Source organism: Protopterus annectens, chromosome 13.part0 (genome assembly GCF_019279795.1).
Source record: "Protopterus annectens isolate FY-2018-M chromosome 13.part0, PAN1.0, whole genome shotgun sequence".
In the NCBI taxonomy this organism is placed as follows: Eukaryota; Metazoa; Chordata; order Ceratodontiformes; family Protopteridae; genus Protopterus; species Protopterus annectens.
In genome coordinates, this window is record NC_056747.1 from 849670289 (window position 1) to 849684951 (window position 14663).

The following is a 14663-nucleotide window of genomic DNA, read 5'->3' on the forward strand; positions in this document are numbered from 1 at the left end:
AGTCAATCAGGTTCAGAAGACATGATCTGCCTTTCAGAAACCCAAACTGGGTAGGGTCCAGAGTTTGGGGGTTACCAATGTCTTTGTTTATGAGTTCCATGATGATACGTTCCATGGCTTTGCAGACCAGGCTCATCAGGCTAATAGGGCGATAGTTCCCAGGATCAGTGGTGGCTCCCCCTTTGTGGAGTGGGATAACTGTTGCTGTGCACCATTCAGTGGGCACAAAGTCTGATGTGAGAATGTGATCGAACATGGTGCTTAGGTGGGGAGCCAGTTCATTCTGAAGTTCGTGTAAAACGCAGCCTGGGATGTTGTACGGGCCCATAGATGCTGTATTTTTGGTTTTAGAGAGTGCAGCTTTTACTTGCATAGATGCGATTACAGGGAATCTGCATTCTTCCTGTATAGATATGGGCCCTTTAGGGGGTGAGAGGGAGGTAAATATTAGCACTGAACCTATCTGCCAGGATGTTGGCAATATTAGTTGGTTCTGTAATTTTCATGCCATTGTGCTGTAACTCAGAGCAGATCTGGGTGTTGCCATTGAGATTCCTGACATGCTATAGAATTCTTTGTGGTTTCCCTTAGAATCAGTGGCGATTTTGTTTTCATAGCTAGTTTTGGAGGATCTTATAAGGGATCACAGCTTCTTACTGAGGCTGACCAGGGAGCTCCTCCACTCATGGGATTTTACTCTCTTTTGCAACAGTTTCTTCCTTCTGTTGTAGAGTTCGTTTATAGCAGGGGACCACCGGATTGGCTTCCTTTTTTGGAGGATAGCGTCTTGGCTTTATTTAGGATAGCACGATCCATGCAGTCGTGTAAGTGCTTATAGAGTGCATTTGTGTAGGATTCAGCAGTTGTAACTGTATTGTCCATCTGCATGGGTGTCATGAAGTTTACCACTTCTGTCTTAAGAAGCATGAAGTTGGTTTTGGAGAATTTTTTTACCTTGGTTTCCTTAATGGTGGGTGGGGGCAGGATGCAGATATCTAGGGTGATTAGATTATGTTTGAATCTGACCAACGAGGAGTTGACTTCAGGTGTGAAACACCAGTCATTTATGTTGGCAATGACTAGGTCTAGGATATTGTTGCCCCTGGTGGGGATGTGGATAAGTTGATCCAGGGCATTGGAATTTATGAATTCCAGAAAGCGTTGAGCGAAGGAGTTGGTACATGAATAGTTTTCCCAGTTAATGGTGGGGTAGTTGAAATCGCTCATTATTAGGGTGTTTGGTTGAACCCTAATATTTTCCAGTATATCAAGAAAAAAGCAGTGGGAATCCTGGGGCATGGTGGGGGATCTGTAGCAAGCTACAATTTGGATTGCAGTTTTGCCCAGAGTTAGTTGCACTTGGATAACCTCGGATGCATTATGCTGCGCAACTAGCCTGGAGGTGTGGATATCCTTAATGAATATGGACACACCTCCGTCTTTGGTGTTCTGGTCCAGGTTAGATGGCCGAAAAGTGTGGTATGAGTTATAGCCTGGTAATGCAGGGGTGCTCTCTAGAGCCTTGAACCAGGTCTCAGTCACTGCACAGATATCGATGTTCTCCATTTTAAGGATTGCCTTGAGTGAGTGTATTTTGAGATTTAGACTTCTAGCATTGAGTAGCACACCCTCAGTTTTTGCTTGCCTGTTATGGTGGTGAATTTGTCATTTGAACCTTGCCTAAAAAAGGCACTATAGGGGCAGCAAGAGCCTTAGCCAGTATCCGGATCACTCCCATTGATTTATAATTACAAAAAAAGTGTGTCCTTACTTTCATACCATTAATAAGCACCTCATGTTTCTCTAAAATATACTGGCACAAATTGCATGCACCACAATTATAAGTACCCCAAGTCCTTTCACTAATGGTGGTATATATTTTGTCATCTGATTCTAGCATGTTCTTAATGCATTTAGCTTTTCTAGTGACAAATACTGATTTGGTTCCCAAAATGTCAGATATCCCTTCAAATGCTTGAAAAACAAGCCAGTATTGGTAAATAATATTCTGAATGTAACCATATTCTTCAGTGAAAGTGGTAATAAATGAACAATTATACCCATTATTTGTTTCTCTTTGATAAACCAAAGTTTTGTTATCTAACAAAATGGGAACCACCTCCTTCTGCTGTCTCTTCTGAAGGACTTCCCTCCATATTAAATCAACTAAATACGGGGGGGTAACCTCTAGTTGTAAATATCCCTTTCAAATTTACACATTCTTTGAAAAACATTTCTTCACTAGAGATCATACGGGCTAACCTTATATAGTGCCCCTTAATTGTTCCCCTCTTTTGGTGCATCGGGTGACAACTACTGTAGTGCAAAAGGCTATTGGAGTATGTTGCTTTCCTAAACACTGTGCTCTGTATACTTTTATCCATGTCATTCTTATAAATAAACACATTCAAATAGTTAATACTTATTGTACTATAATGGTATGTAAACTTTAAGTAAGAGATAGTGGAATGTACATATTCCAAAAATCTATCAGTGTCTACTTTACTAGCATCTCAAGCAATAAAAATGTCATCTAAAAACCACATAAAAATAATAAAGTGGAACACTTTCGTTGTTAAATATAAACTGCTTTTCATAAGTTCATAGGTTGGTACTGGGCTATCTGCCCGAAGGCATATATTAGCCCAGCCACGTTGTGCGGTATTCACCGCCCCTTTAGTAGTTCCCTAGTCCCTTGTACTAGCAGCTAGTACCCTTGGCCCCTATCTAGTAGTGCTGTTGGTGTGATCCCCGGTGTGAGCTTTCTGTTACCCATCCACTCATCAAGGTTCCTCTTGAAGAGTGATAGTGAGGGGCTCTGTCTTATGTAGATCGGGACCCTGTTCCATAGTAAGGGAAGTCTCATTTCCCATTGCAGTAATACTATGTTCACAAACACTGGGGCGCAGCTTGCCCCCATAGCAACCCCGCTTTTTTGTTGAAAAAATTGCCCATCCAGATGAATAAAATGATATTTTAAAACCATATCTAACAATACATCAAGCACATTAATTTCATTAGCGTTAAAATGGCCAGATTCGTGAATAAAATCATGAAACATTTCTTTTCCAACATCTTGTGGGATAACATTAAATAAATTTACTATATCTATAGTAACAAATGCTAAACTAGTACTGTATTTACTTTTTCTCAATTTTTCCAGAAAATCCCAAGAATCTTTCATAACATGGGGATAACCAGATACCAACATTTTTACTTTTTTGTCTATATATACAGCCATGGGGTGAGTGATAGAAGTTCTAGCACTCACGATAGGTCTCATAGCAGGGTACCACAAACATTTATGTATTTTTGCGATCCCAAAAGGGGGGGGGGGACCACAGGGAATTTAACTTCTAAGAATTCATACACTTCTCTAGAAATTTCTTCTTGTTCCAAGATGTCTAACAAAATAAATCTAATTCTAGAATAACATGAATAAATACAATTCAAAGATGCTTGCTCATAAAAATCTTCATCTAGTACATGTTCAAACATTTTATTAAGATGATCTTGTTTGTTCATAATCACTATCCCTCCTCCTTTATCTGGCTTCATGACTCTAATCATTTTGTTTTGCACAAGTTGTTCTAGTAAGCATTGTTCAGAAATAGTCAAATTAGTTTCACTTGTGAACATTTTTACCACTTAGCAATTTTCTAAAATTAAATTCACATAGCTTCTCAAAAATAACCAGGGGTGTAGATAACACAGGATTAAAAACGCTATTTCTCAGAATATTACTAATGTGATTGTTGTCGACACTTTTAAACAACAAAATTCAAGATACAAAAAACTAAGAAATTAAAACAAAAACAACTGGCAACTTCACTGAAGACTGAATCCACAAAGTTTAATGAAGTGCTTTTCGTCCAAATACTTCTTTGAACTTCATCAGATACTAACATTTACAAAAATCAAGTTTAAATAGTCATGTTAAACCATGATTAAAATCAGCTGTCTCTCCATTTTAAAATTTAAAGGAATAGTATTTAAAATAACATTGTGAACATAATATGCATTTTCCTGTTTTTTAAAACTGCCTTATTTAACAAGCAAGTGAATACATTTATTGCAGCAGCAATATAGTGGAAATCATATACAAAAATTGTGTGAAAATGTAGAGTCTTCTCATTTATCCAACCTTACATTATAAACATTTTCAAGTGAAAAATTAATAAGTAAAACATAATTTCTATAATGTTGTTACTACAATATTTCATCTCATTAAACTTTTTAGTTTTAAACAACATGTGATAGAACACATGTCGTTCAATCCTGGAAAGTTATAAGCATTGAGACGAATTTGCCAGAGCAATTCCAACTTTTCTAATAATAAGGTGAATGGACCCCCACTTGGATTACTGTCCACTTGATCAAGTATCCAGAATTTAAATGCATGTTCTGGATATTGTTCTATATGCTTTTCTAAAGCATTGTCCAGTTTGTGTTTACTAATACAATATATATGTTCGGATATGCAGTCTCTCATTCTACTCTCAGTTTTACCGATGTAGAATGAATCACAATTTTGACATTTAGCCACATATACTTTCATTTTGGAGTTGCAATTAACTTTTCTTCTGTTACTCAAATGTGTGTTGTTTATGTGCAGTGATATACCTACATGAATGTATTTGCAATAGGGGCAACTACCACATTGTTTCATCCCTATTGCATACGATTGGATCCTGCACTCACCTTCAAATATATTCTTGAGTGTTCTACCTTTCATAGTAATGAATCTTGGTTCTGTACCCAATTTGTCCACTATTAGTTTGTCCTCTAACAGAATATTCCAATTTTTTTATCAGTATGATTTTTTTATGTGTCGATAATCAAGGTTAAAAGTTGTAATATAGCTCATTGTGAAATCAGTTTGGTTCATACCTGTCCCAATGATTGTGTCCTGGACCTGATTTTCCATATCAACCTATCATTCATAGAATAGTCATTCAACCCAGTAGAGTATTGTATACTCAGAATGGGTAAGTACACACCATTAATTCTTTTCTCCACAACTTCTTCTATTAGTTTGTCAATCAAAGTACTCGGGTATGCTCTTTTTGTGAATATTTTTTTTCAAAAACTGGCACTTACTATGGAAGTCCCCATCTGTAAACACCATTCTAGCAGCCCTTACTAATTGACCCTTTACCACCGATCTTTTATGGTGGTAAGGGTGTGCACTTGTATAGTGCAAGAATGTGTTTGAATAAGATGGTTTCCTATAAATTTTAGCTTGGTATCTCTTTATAACATAAGTTTTGGTAAGTTGAACATCTAAGAATGCAATTTCATTTGGGTCAAAATTATATGTAAACACCAAGAAGTCTGTAGTCTCATTAAAATAATCAATGAGATTTTTTGCCTCTTCATGTTTCCCTTTTAGTAGTAAAAAGATGTCATCCAAATAACATGTAAAATAAATTATTTTTGAGGCTATTCCTTCCTTATTGAGTACAAATTGATGTTCCCAGTAGCTTATAACCAAATCCATGAAGCTAGAGCCACAGGGGGAACCCATGGCTACTCTGCTTTTTTGCAGGTAATAGTTTCCTTTAAAATAAATGTAGTTGTGGGATAGAACTGTCTAGAAGTTCTTCCACTAGACTGATGTCATTCTGAGGAGCCCCTTTCTTCCTTAATAATTGACTAACCCACTCTATGCCCAATGCTTGTGGTATTGACGTATATAAGTCCTTACGTCTACTGTAAGTAAAAGGGAAACATGAAGAGGCAGAAAATCGCATTGATTATTTTAATGAGACTACATACTTCTTAGTATTTACATATAATTTTGACCCAAATGAAATAGCAAATTACCAAAAGATCGGTGGTAAAGGGTCAATTAATAAGGGCTGCTAGAATGGTGTCTACAGATGAGGACTTCCATACTGAGTGCCAGTTTTTGAAAAAATTATTCACAAAAAAAGCATACCCGAGTACTTTGACTGACAAACTAATAGAAGAAGTTGTGGAGAAAAGAGTTAATGGTGTGTACATACCCATTCTGAGTATACAACACCCTTCTGGGTTGAATGACTATTCTATGAATGATAGTCAGGTTGATATGGAAAATCAGGTCCAGGACACAATCATTGGGACAGGTACGAACCAAACTGATTTCACAATGAGCTATATTACAACTTTTAACCTTGATTATAGACACATAAAAAACATACTGATAAAAAATTGGAATATTCTGTTAGAGGACAAACTAATAGTGGACAAATTGGGTTCAGAACCAAGATTCATTACTAGGAAGGGTAGAGCACTCAAGAATATATTTGAGGGTGAGTGCAGAATCCAATCATATGCAATAGGGATGAAACAATGTGGCAGTTGCCCCTATTTGCCCCTGTATATGCCCCTGACTCTTTATATTTTTACACAATTTTTGTATATGATTTCCACTGTATTGTTGCTGTGATAAATGCATTTACTTGCTTGTTAAATAAGGCAGTTTTAAAGAACAGGAAAATGCATATTATGTTCACAATGCTATTTTAACTACTGTTACTTTAAATTTTAAGATGGAGAGACAGCTAATTTTAATCATGGTTTAACATGACTATTTAAACTTGATTTTTGTAAATGTTAGTATCTAATGAAGTTCAAAGAAGTATTTGGATGAATAGCGCTTCATTAAACTTTGTGGATTCAGTCTTCAGTGAAGTTGCCAGTTCATTTTACTGTTAAACAGCAGTTTGAAATTGAGCTTTCTAAAGAACAGTTTTAAATCCACCATTGAAGTCTCAATTCTAGCATGTGTTGTAGAGACAAAAGTGAGCCCTTTACTCAACAGACTCACTATATTTTCATTGAATGCAATATCTGTAAAGTTATATACTTTCTAGTCACTACTGGCATTAGTTAAAATGTTAGGCAAAGCCTCATGCACAGTACTTGCTGTTCCAAAGTTATCTAATAGTTCTGTGGATGCTGGTAATATGAATTCCACTTCTCGTATCTCCCTCTGGCTCACTCTCTGTTCCATGTATGCTGGTTCCAATTCTGTTGGTGAAAATTCTGTTTGTTGTTCCCAAAATGGTTCCTGTTCTGGTTCCTGAGCCTCTCTGATCTCCTGGGAGGAGCTGCATCTAAAGGGGTCGCCCCTTCCTCTTGGTTCTCTATATGCTCTGCTTCTTCCAATGAGGGATTCCCTTCTGATACTCTGTTGTCTTGGTTCCGCCCTTCTGACACACCCATTGGCTGTGGGTATGCTTTTCCCTCTTGGTATTCCCTTCTATCTCTGTCAAGTTTTTTACATTTTCTTTTTTGAATGTCAGTTACTATATGGTCTATTCTGCCAAAAACTGCAGAGTATTGCGTCCCTTGTACAGAAAACAGCACATCTTTTTTGATTTTATTGTCCAGCCCTTCGGCTTTTTTCATAATATTATCTAGTTCAATCTGGTTGCGCTTTCTAAGTAGTTTTAGTAGTTCCAAACCTTGTTTATTGAATAGTTCTATCAAATCCAAATGCAAAGGTGAACCAGCTAAAAACCTATTCGGGTATTTCCACATCTAAGTCCCTTAGGGACTCTCTCACTGTGAATACATTCAGATCAAAAGGCATTTTCTACTTGTAGTTTGTAACATTTAAGCAACACCTTTTCAAAAGTAGTTAAAGTTTCATTGTATGAGCCTGTTTCACTACTTACATGCAGCAATTGAATAGTAAAGTGCAACAAGTTGTTTAAGTTAATATTGACTGTTCGTTCAATATCGGAATTCATCGATGAATAAGAAGAAAGATTCTTTAAACAGGCAGGTGTACGATGGTATTCTGTAGCAGTAGATGAAGCAGCTACTGGTCCACTAGACCATTTAGCATTTGACTTTACCTCAGCATTCCATCCTCAACCTCTTTTCCCATTTTTGCACATGAGGTTGGGGTGTCACTTCAACAGTGACAATCATCTCGAGCCAAGGTTTACATAACCAAGTGGCTAGCCCTGCTGTGGTAGTTCATCCATACTACTCAGTAGCACACATACTCACCCCTAGGGGCAATTTAGAGTGTCCAATCCACCTAATGCATGTCTTTGGAGTGTGGGAAGAAACCGGAGCACCTGGTGGAAACCCACGTGACCGCAGGCAGGACATGCAGACTCCGCACAGTAGGTACCCCAGCCGAGAATCAAACCAGAGAACCTCTTGCTGTGATTATCAGTTATTTATTTATTTTAATTATTTTGCACTGGGATGGGACCAGGAGCCTGGAGGTTCTTTTTTCTTTTCTGCCAGCTACACTACCTGGGAAAAAAGAATCAAAGAAAGTATGGAAAGGTGACTCACTCACTAAGCAGCAGGTAAGAACAAATTAAGGAAGAAAAACAGAGCAAGCAAGAAGTGAGTGCTGCCTGCCTACTGCATTAGCACTGACTGTAATACCCCTCAACTTCAAAGCCTTAGAAATCTGGAGGAAAATAAAGATAATGGGGATAAAGCACAGAAATCAGGAATAAAGTTTACCTTTTGCTCTTTTATACAATTATAAAGTTGCTGGAATTATAGGCTTTTCATTAGCATGCATTTTCTAAAGAATATAACATTTAAAACTCAAATATATGTCATTATTTAGTGACTTAACAGGGAGAAATCTTAATTATAGTTTTTATGAACTTGGAAAGTTGTTAAAATATTTAGTTTTTGATTCTTCAAGTTTTGAGATGGGGGGACGCCAAATGAGGGTCTCGATCCAGGTTCCAAATGACCTAGCTACACTTATGCTTGAGGGCTCCCCTACATATGCTCAAGGTGAAACTTCTCAAGCATCAGTAGCTTTCAGGGAAAAAAAGACAAATGGCAGAACACAGCAAATCATTACCAGCTTGAGTTCTAATTTTGCTGTGGCAATAACTCACTTCTTTAGGGAGATTCCTCCTTTGTTTGAGTTGGTGTAACCACAGAATTTGTATATATAAGTTTGGAGCTTGTGGGGGACTTGCCACCCCTATAAAAAAAAAAAAAAAAGATTTTTTCACCCTTTTGGATTTCAGGCATTTTTTTGGCCTTTTGGAGCATCGACTTTCAGGAAGTCTGCATTTCATAGTTGAACCTGCTTGAGATATCTAAGAAACATTATAGTAGGGAACTAATTGTTTTTATCTGTTTACTGTGTACAAGGCACAAAGGTTTCTCAATGGATACAGAGCTCAAGAAACTTAACAGCATGTGATGAGAACATGGTAACAATTAATGAAACTTATCCTCCCATGATGGTAGGATGATAATTCTGTAGCATAAGGAGTAAATGGAAGTTACAGGAAAACTTACTAATGAGCACTTTTTTTTGGGGGGGGGCAGCAGAATCTATACATTTTAAGATACAGTGACATGACCTATATACAAGAAAAAAAATCTGTGATTCAGCAGTGAATGGAGTTAGTTCTACCAACATTTGGCACAATATTTGTATTTTATACTGAGAACACCTGCATCTTTTAAATAATCCAAGCACTTCACTTGTTTTATTAATTTATTTTTGTTACATAGTCATTGAACATGAGGCACTCAAGCTTTCTGAGGGAAGTTAATTCTTTATATCTTAGATATCTGGAATTCTGTCTAAAGTTCTGCACTGTGTGGAATACTAAATTAAGAGTGATTTAGTGCTTCCTAATTACTTGTACAGTTCACACATTTTTAATTTAAAAGTTCCATAAGTTATCTGCAGGACTGACTGTGAGTAACTTTAACCTCCTCACCTCTACCTCTCGGTAAAATATTCCATTACAAAGACAGCAAAGAGAAGGCTTTTTATTTGAGTTTACACAAGGAGAGGGCAGGCAGGTGACTTTAAATCTGCACAAATCTGTAGCATATCGAAAATGAAGCAATGAGAACCACACACTGGTGTCAGACATTCAAATCTATCTGTAATAAAAGGTTGTTTTTTTAACTCTACTCTGTGCTGCCTAATCCAAACTACTGCAAACACACATTTGTATTACTGGCAGAGAATCAGGATTAAAATATAGGGTGTCTTTTAATCAAAAGGTTTAGCAGACTAAATGTATAGGGACAATGTGCTATGATTTAGAAGTGTCATATTCTTAGTAACACTCAGAATTGCAAATACAAATATAAAGATACTGTGGAAGATATTTCTTTAGTCACAATTAGGTGAATAAGCTTTCTTTATGCTCAGGTTCTTACAGAAAACTGATTAAATTTGTCAGAAGCAATGATAGTGATTTAATAGTCTTTCACAACAGCATGTGTTGCTGTGATGTTATTGAATCTGCAGTATCCTTTTAGTGTAGATCTGTCCTGGTGAAAAGGATTTTATTTGTGGATATAACAGTGTGGGTTATTATTAATTACATTTCAGGGCCAATCTAGGAGTATCTCATATTTAACAAAATTTACTTCAGATGAAGCAATGGCAACATTTCTGTATAAAGGCTTGAAGAAATGAAGCATGAAGCATGCATCTTAACCTTCCCTTTTATTTACCATAACCCCAGTAAAGGAACAAAGTGTCAGTGGGTATCTGGAGCGTTGTTTTCTGTCATCTTCAATACCCTTTTAAGGGTAGAATTATAAAAGATATGCACTGTCACATTCTCCTGTTTAGATGCACATCTGGAAGTTCACTTGTCACAAAAGTCCTCAATGACTAATGCAACAGATATCACTATGATATACATAAGACTGTGTCCATGCAAATAAGTAATTACTGCAGTATTTTATTTATTTAGTTATACATTTGTTAACCAGTTAAGCGCACTTGCCCAAAGACCCTTTTCAGCCACTGAAACCTGGTGCCTTTGTATGCCAACAACACAGCTGCAGAAATATCATGTGTACTCAGGCCACAAAATTATACGTATTTAACCCTTTGGCCAAAGTACCTTTGAATGCCTTTCTTCCACTACCAGTAACTATCACTGATTACCGCTATCATATGTGTTAAGGAGGGCTAGCGTCCCTCCTATCCCCAAAATATTAATTTCATAGTTTTAGAAAATAAAAAGTAATGCTGTATTTTCAATGAAAAAAGAGAGAGAAAAAAAGAAAAATGTTAAATTACAGACTATGACCTTATAAAATTCTAAGAAATATACATTTAATATATTGGAATACTTTATATTTTTTCACACCTAACTTTACATTTCTGTAAGAAGGTGAGGAGTTAATGTGCTGCCAGCCCACCTTACAAGCTATATTAATGATCATCTTTGTTTTAAATATATTTTTTAAGAACAGTGCTCCATGTATATAACAGTAATATGGACAATGTGCATGTATGATTTTATTATTTATTTGTTAATTAAATAAGCCCATTGGACTCAAGTATCCATTTTGAGGGGGAGAACCAGGATCATTGCCTGGTTAAGTGCTTATTTGAAAACTGAGAGAATCAAACCCAGGCTCTTTAACATTCTAAGCTAAACCGTCATATTGAGAATGCTATTCATAGAAAATGTAAGAAAATACCATGGAGGGATGCTAACTATTGTTTCTGCTAACCTTGTCACCACAGAATATCCAAAATCTGCTACCTTTGGGGAATAAATAGTTTGACAATAAACAGTTGGGGTGGAAGGTCATTATGACAAAGATTTGTTTATATGGCAGAAGGAGACAGTCATTATACTCTGGCTTTCAATTGCTTTCAGTATTCTGCCTCCTTTCCATTCCTGTCCCTTGTTGCATTTTCCGTACCAGTCCCATTACCTCTTCAGTTCCTTTATGGGTTCCCTCTCCACTATGTATGCCAGAAGACCACTAGACTTCTGCTGGTGGAGTAGTTTTGCAGATTCAGGGAGCTGTTTATCTTTACAGTCGGTTGTGCTCCTTTCTTATCATTCGTTCCTGTTCAGAGTAACCCTTTCCCATCTCCCTAACCTGATCTCATATGCCCATATTATATCCATCCTCTAACCTGTAATCTCTGGGAGGAAGAGCTACATTTATTCTAGTCCCTGTTCCTACCTGTTTTCTTCCAAACCATTCTGATGACTTTCATCTGGACACATTACAGAAGCCTGATGTATCCTTGCTTTCCCACTAAAACTACACAAAGTATTTAAAGTGTGGCCTGATTAATGTCCGGCATAGCAGTGGCATTACTTCTATGCTTCTGAAATCTCTCTCTTTGAAGATGCATCCAAGCAATCTGTTTACTGCTGGAATGGTGCTTTACTTCTGACTTTTACTCCGAGTGTGACAATACTCCCATATTCTACTCCCAGTGTGATAATACTCCCATATTCTACTCCCAGTGTGACAATGCTCCCATATATTTTTTCTGATCTAGCACTATCACATTGTACTTCCCTAGCTGATGTTTCTCGTGAATTTTGCAGTTGTAGCCTAAGTACCATACTTTGCATTTTTCTTCAATAAATCTCATCTGTCGTCTTTCTACCCACTTGGTCATCCTTTCAACCTAATACCATACTCATGGGTGACTTCCATTAACCCACTGTAAACTGGGACACTTACACAACCCCAAACGTACAGGCCCACAGATTCCTGGACTTTATAACAAAAACACCCTGGACCAGATATGCTGGATTCACCCTAGTGTAGTGTCCCCTCTATTAAAGTCTGACCACAAAGTTGTCTCCTTCATAATAAAGATCAGTTCAGTGACCCCAGGTAACCCTGTAACATTTAGGAACCATGTTAAGGCAAACTTCCTACTACTAAGTGATAACCTGTCAACATTTCAAGCATCCCCCAAACTCTGGGAACACAGCTGCATAAGCAGAATTGTTCACGGAATCCTTGTAAAGTCATGTCATTTAATGCATAGAAGCAGCTGTGCCTACCAGAAATAAGTCCAGAACTAACTCGAAAGACAAACCACCTTGGTGGAATCTGAACAAAGAGTTTGTACAACAAAAGGGAAAAAGGTCATTGCTAAGATTAGGCAGTGCTATGCCTGGCATGATAAAAACACTTTTAACAATCTAAACATACAACAAAGAGGGCAAATTAAGTCTACTAAAGCCAAATTTGAAGTAAAGATAGCCTCCCTGGCAAAAGATAACCATAAAACATTCTTTACCTATGTTGGAAACCTCAAAGGCAGCACACAGCAATGTGTAGAACTGATTTAAATGGAGCCCCTACACAGAGCCAGAAGAGATAGCAAATCTGCTGGCTAACAAATTCAGCTTCAACTTTATTCCACTCTCTCCCCTGTCTTCCCCCAGGAAATGTTATCAAAGAGACCCCCCCCAACTATCACTGGACAGAAGGTCCTAGATGCACTCTCTATGGCCAAAACATCACATCAGTGGGCCCCGATAATATGCAAGAATGCCTCCTAAATAGCTAGAAACATGACCTATCTGGACTACTGGAGTCATTGTTTAACCATAGCCTCTAGACAGGCTTTGTGTCTCATGAATGGAGAAGTGCAATGGTCATCTCTGTACAGATCCCAGACTCTGACTAGTCTCATGTGCAAGGACAGAATTATCATGGAAATTATTAAAAGGGGCATAGAAAACCTTCAAACACTAGATCCACTCAACCAGGTGGACTTCTGATAGAGGGTCACCAAGGCAATTGATGAAGGTAAAATGGTGCATATTGCCTACCTTGACTTGGCTAAGGCATTTGATACAATACTCCGCATGGGCATTGTAAACAAACTCATGGATATAGGCATAGAACCCCTTTGCTACATGCTGGATAGCCAGCTGGCTCTCAGATAGGACCCAGGAAGTCAGATAGGGGAGACTACCTCCATAAAGAGGCTGGTTACTAGGGGAGTCACTCAGGACTCTGTACTTGGTCCACTCCTTTTTGGCATCTACTTGTTGGAAATCAAGGTCAGTGTCAGGGACTGCTGGCTGACCATGTTTGTAGATAATTGCAAATGAGAAGCAGTCACAGAATCCCCCTAACACCCTAACATCATACAAGAAAGGCTAATACAGACAAATGGCTGGTGCCAAAGCTATTGCTTAAAACTCAGTACCAAGAAATGCATAACAGTATCCTTTGGGAAGTCAGCCATCCCAGGAAATTGCCTCATATATAATACACCTCTAAGAGCAGAACCAGTAGTCAGAGATTCAGGTACGTATGTAAATAGTAACCTGACTTCCAACCAACATTTGTCTACGGTAGTAAGGAAATCATTCTATGCTGCTCAGTTTATAAGCAAAGACAGGTCATCTAGGTCCAAGAAAGTCATTATTCTACTGTATTTGACCCTCATTCGACCCATCATTGAGTGCACTGCTCCCTTCAGTATGTACCTGACCAGGCACATGCAGCAACTGGAACATCCACAGAGGATCCACACAAATCGAATACAGAGTGCAAACAGCATGAGCTATGCAGATCCTCTCAATACCCTGTCTCTATCCTCTGTTTCTTACAGATTGTTGAGAGGTTATCTATGTTTGGCATTCTTGGATCCCATTCTGATGGACATTTGCATATCCGCAAAAATGAATAACATCAGAATTATTTAATCTAGAGATTTAAACTTTGTCTGTGACAGAAATGGGACATGTTGAAGGGACAAGAATGTGACTCGGAGAATTTTCCTTCTCTCGAATAGGTTTCCCATCCATGTGAAGCAGAGGTCTTCCCTAACCCTATTCAAGAGAAACCTTGACCAGCGGATGGGAAATTGGAAATAAACTTCTGGCCCAACACCTATGTCTTTAATGGGCAGAGGC